The following is a 6,000-nucleotide window of genomic DNA, read 5'->3' as shown; positions in this document are numbered from 1 at the left end:
GTGGAGGGGGTGAAGACAACTAGCTGGGAGGCTCACAAAGCAGCTGTGTTACAGACTGTCCTTCCCAGCAGAGCTGGACTAAGGGATGGGCAAGCAGGTGAGCCATCCATGTTGCCATTGAACAGGGGATGCTACAGTATCAGTGAGCACTAGCTGTGGTGGAAAACAGTGTTTTGGGAAAAATTGTATTTACCAGAACTCTCAGAGTATAGAATGTGGTTAAAATCACTTGTCACAGTTTGAAACCCCCAGGAGGCACTCGTGAGTAAATGATCCCTCCACTGCTTTCTGGTGGAAAACTGGGTCCAGCTGATACTCATCTTTTCATTTTCTAAATAGTAAGTAATGCAACTCTCTTGCCAAATTGGAGAACCCAGAATACAATAAAAGAGATTGCCAGCTGCCTCCAGAAGTCTTACTTCTCTGCCTTCCTTGTTTCTCTAAATCAGTGGTAAGCAAGTATTTAAATAGTATTAGTTTTAAAAGGCACCAAATTATTACTTTCCCTGGAGCCTTCATGTCCGGTCTGGCCCTGATCCCAGGCCAGTCCCTCTGGCCTTCTTCAGAGCTTGTAAAGGACAGAATTATTGGCAGAAGCTGAAGAATTTTTATTTGTTGCATTTCGGTTGTTATGTTGGCCAAGGAATCTGTTGCATACTAAGATCTGAGCAACTCCTATCCTATTACTGGGGCTGAGGTGACAAATACTAATGCAAAGTATGGGATCTGGGGACTCTCTCTTCTGTTTTGAGTCAAAGTTACTGCCAGATAAGACCCTGAAGTGAGTGGTAGCTTGGATCTGCCTGGCTGCCACCACTGTTGGAAACGCTGGCAGGTGACTGCTACTAGTGGTAGTGTGTTCTTAGGTGGCTGTCAGCAGGTCCTTAATAATGGATGTTTCTTCTTAATTTCTGAATATATTTTTAGAATTGAGAAAAAAAATTGAAGATACAGAGAAGAAAAGTTAAGATGAAATTACCCAGGATCCCATGGCTTTAACCTTACATTGATCCGTTATGTTGGCTCCTTGAAGTCAACTTTGTGCTCTAATCCCATATTGGTTTCATGGTTTTTCTTGCTTTGGTTTCTGAATCCTGAAATGTACAACTTGTCCTATTGCACTCTTTCTAATGTCATTTGAAAACAATAGAAGCCCGAATCCTCTGGATTTGGCATTTTATTTTTTTTTAATTTATTTATTTATGATAGTCACAGAGAGAGAGAGAGAGAGAGAGAGGAGAGGCAGAGACACAGGCAGAGGGAGAAGCAGGCTCCATGCACCAGGAGCCCGATATGGGATTTGATCCCGGGTCTCCAGGATCGCGCCCTGGGCCAAAGGCAGGCGCCAAACCGCTGCGCCACCCAGGGATCCCTGGATTTGGCATTTTAAAAGTAAATGAAATACATTAATGAATGTCATTTATGCAGCCCCTTGGTGTCTGTGAAAAGCCCAAATGCACACAGCAAGTTAGAAAGGTCACAGATTTACTCAGCCTGTTACTCTTTCACTCTCACAGTTTTTCCTCCCAAAATTCTGTTACCATTTCTTGGGTCTCATAAATAAGCCAATCATTAATATATAGCAAAGAGATACTTTTTTTAGTAATCAACCCCAGTTGCTTTTATTTGAAATAATGTGCAATTTGGGGTGCCTGCATGGCTCAGTTGGTTAGGCATCCCACTCTTGATCTTGGCTCGGGTCTTGATCTCAGGATCATGAGTTCAAGCCCCATGTTGAGCCTACTGTGGAGTCTACTTTAAAAAGGAAAAAAGAAATCATGTGTAATTTTCTAACATTCCAGATATTGGTTAGTACATATTTCCACTGCAGGCAAAATAGAATGCTTCCCCTGTTTTTATTTCATTTTATAGATATTACATTAGGTTGAACCACAGCAGAAAGTATGGGTTAAAACTTTTCCTTGTTGACATATACACATTTTGTGACACTACAGCTTATGTATTTAAAAAAAAAAAATCCAAGGCATTTTGTTTACAAAGAACACATCTTCTGATTAGAGGAATTACAAAATATAGGGATAGTTATTTATGGGCTTAGAAAAATTTAAAAAGAAGCCTACTGTCAGTATATTCAGAGTAATCCTAGACCTTTATTGTATGGATACAATAACCAACCAGCATATAGAAAGCATTCAATTAGTATTTAAATGTCAAATTAATGACTCAAACTATTTCTTCTTCTTCTTCTTTTTTAAAGATTTTATTTATTTATTCATGAGAGACACACAGAAAGAGGCAGAGACACAGGCAGAGGGAGAGCAGGATCCCCAAGGCGGGGAACCTGATGTGGGACTCAATCCGGGGACTGCAGGATCACAACTTGAGCCAAAGGCACTCAACCGCTGGGCCACCCAGGCATCCCTATTTCTTCTTTTTAAGATTTTATTTATTTGAGAGAAAGAGCGTAAACAAGGGTTGGGGAAGGGAAGAGGGAGAGGGAGAAGCAGATTCCCCACTAAGCAGGGAGCCTAACTCAGGGCTGGCTCTATCCCAGGACCCTGAGACATGACCTGAGTCGAACGCAGCGGCTTAGCTAACTGAGCCGCCCAGGCGCCCCAAGATAAATTATTTATTGAAGACTTTTTCCTGGAACAATTTGAAATTGTTTTTCTTTATATATCTTTATGCAACAATTTTTATTTGTGTTACAAGAGATAAAGAAAAGGAAGGTTGCGGGATGCCTGGGTGGCTCAGTGATTCAGCGTCTGCCTTCAACTTAGGGCGTGATCCCAGGATCCTGGGATCGAGTCTCACATCGGGCTCCCTGCAGGGAGCCTGCTTCTCTCTCTGCCTGTTGTCTCTGCCTCTCTCTGTGTCTCTCTGAATAAATAAATAAAATCTTAAAAAAAAAAAAAGGAAGATTGCAAAGCATAGGCTTACAAACAACTAGGAAAATAAAGGATTAGGTTAAACTCCATAAGAACATTAACAATTTAAAAAAAATTATTTTGAAATATATGTAGACTTACAGAAAAGTTAGAGACAAATTACAAGAACGAATTATCCTTCACCCAGATTCTCTAGTAGCATTTTTTCATTGGCTTAATCTCTGACTTTTTTGTCGACGAGCCATTTGTTAGTATGTTGCATACATGATGCCTCTTTACTTTCAAATATTTGAGTATGTATGCTGAAGAACAAGGATATTCTCTTACATAACCACATTGCAATAACTGAAATGGGAAAATTAGCACATACAGTATGATTATCTAATCTACAAATGTTAATTTCTCACCAATTATCTCAATAATATCCTTTATGGAAAGAAAAAAGTATTCTGGCCTTGGTCTAATCCAGGATTACATACATCTTGTATTTAGTTGTCCTAACTCTTTAGTCTTTTATTCTGGAAAAGTTCCTCAGTCTTGGTATTTTATGACCCTAACCTTTTTAAAAATACAGACCAGGCATTCTATAGAATATTCCTCAATTTGCGTTTGTCTGATATTTCCTCATGATTAGATTAGGCTCTGCACATTTGGTAGGAATACCACAGAAATGATGTTGTACCCTTTTGAATGCCTTAAATCAATAGGCCCATGATAACAGTTTGTCTTCACTGGTGAGGCTAATTTGGTTAGGGCACTGTCCCCAGTTTTTCCATTGTAAAATTATTTTTTTCTTTTTGTAATTAGTAAGAACTTTATGGTTACAACTGTGAGACTGTATAGATATACTTGTCCTCAAGAATTTTTTTACCCATTAGTTATAGTGTTCATTGATAATTCTTACCTGAATTATTACTATGTTTTGTCAAATACTTTTTTTTTAACATTTTTATTTTTTTTATTTATGATAGTCACACAGAGAGAGAGAGAGAAGCAGAGACACAGGCAGAGGGAGAAGCAGGCTCCATGCACCGGGAGCCCGACGTGGGACTCGATCCCGGGTCTCCAGGATCCGGCCGTGGGCCAAAGGCAGGCGCCAAACCGCTGCGCCACCCAGGGATCCCTTGTCAAATACTTTTTATTGTTTAAGTAGGCTCCATACCCCACATAGAACCCAATGCTGAGCTTGAACTCAACGACCCTGAGATCAAGACCTCAGGTGAAAAAAAAAAAATAGACCTCAGATGAGATCAAGAGTCTGGTGTTCAAATAACTCTTCCACCTGGACACCCCAAATGCTATTTTTTTAAACTTCATTATTCCTTCTATATTTGTTTGCATTTTACATAGAGAAGACATTTTTCTTCTCCTTCCTTCCTTCATTTATTCACTCATTCATATCAGTTTGAATTCATGTGTTCCTATTTTATTGAATGGATTTAATCCATTACCATAATTTCCTGTCACCCCTAGGCTTACTGAGGTATGATTGACATACTACTGGGGAGTCTGAGTGACTCAGTCAGTTGAGCATCTGACTCTTGATCTCAGTTCAGGTCTTGATCTCAGGATCAATGAGTTCAGTTGGGCTCCACGACTTAAAAAAAAAAAAAATTGACATATAACTACCACCATCCATTTTTATTTTGATGTTTGACTATCCCAGATTTTGCCAGTGGGAGTCTCTTCAAGCTGAATCCTGGTTCTTATGACATGTCCTCATCATTCTTTGGGCACTTTCCCACTCTTTGGCACAATATGATATTCCAGCCTTACTTTGAATGTTCTCTGCCCCAGCCCTATTATCAGCTAGTTTTCCAAGGAGAGTTGGTTTCTTTTAGTAGCAAGTGGTATTTAGGAACCATAGATATGCTCATTATTACTGGGGTATTATTGCTTCTAGACCTTCACAGCCAATAGCTAGGAAATATACAAACACATCTATATATCTACACACATACCTATATCTGTATTTATATCTATATCTATATCACTATACCCATCTCGCTAGATAACTTTATAAAACCATGTATTCCTACTGATTCCTGAATTCTAGTCCTAAAACAGGATTTATTAACATGTTCCCCCTTTCCATGCTGCCTTCTCTGACAAATTTGGCTTCCATTATCCTCAACATACTACCTTTTTGCTCAGTTCTAAAACTCAGCAAAAGTAATGTCAGAAATGGGAAGCCATACCACGGGGAAAAACGAACCGAAGACCTATAATTCAATATTTGTTTGTATGTCTATTTGTCTTTAGCTTAAGAATATATAGTCAATATTCTATAGTTAAAAGTGTGCATTAATTCTAATTTTTATCTTCAGTTTGGCTGTGTTATTCATTTGGGATTATTTGATATATATAGATAGGTTCACTTGTTTGCATTTGTATTCCGTTTTAGGTTTTATTTCACAATTTTAGTTTTATTATGCATGTGTATATAGAACACTAAGATGGTTCAAAAGTCAAAACCCGACAAAAAAGGTATATTTAGAAAAGCATCATGACTGCTTTAGCAAATAATTTTTCTTTTTAAAAATATTTTATTTTTATGAGAAAGAGAATGCAAGCTAGCACAAGTTGGGGGGAGAGGGAGAGGGAAAAGTAGATTTCCCACTGAGAGGGGAGTCTGACAATGCCTGACCTGAGGACAACAACGCAGGGATTAATCTCAGGACCATGCGATCATGACCTGAGCTGAAGGCAGATGCTTAACTGACTGAGCCACTGAGGTGCCCCACAAATCTTTTCTTTATTGGAGGTTCCTTCTCCTATATGTATAACTGAGCCTGGGCCTTTGATTCATTCTCCTTATATCCCATGTCTGCTTGCTCTCCACTCCTCAAGCATACATAAGCACATACTGTGGGGAAGATAGTGAAAAACTACAAGATGATCTTTATTTTTTTAAAAATATTTTTATTTATTTATTCATGAGAGACGGGGGGGGGGGGAGGCAGAGGGAGAAGCAGGCTCCATCAGGGAGCCTGACGCGGGACTCGATCCCGGGTCTCCAGAACCAGGCCCTCGACCGAAGGCAGTGCTAAACCGCTGAGCCACCTGGGCTGCCCCCAAGATGATCTTTAGGATAAGATTTGTTTCTTCTACCGTTGGACATGATTGTCTATAGAAACTATATTCATAATTT

This window comes from Nyctereutes procyonoides, unplaced genomic scaffold, assembly GCF_905146905.1.
Source record: "Nyctereutes procyonoides isolate TBG_1078 unplaced genomic scaffold, NYPRO_anot_genome, whole genome shotgun sequence".
Lineage (NCBI taxonomy): Eukaryota > Metazoa > Chordata > Mammalia > Carnivora > Canidae > Nyctereutes > Nyctereutes procyonoides.
Note: the sequence above shows the minus strand (reverse complement) of the source record.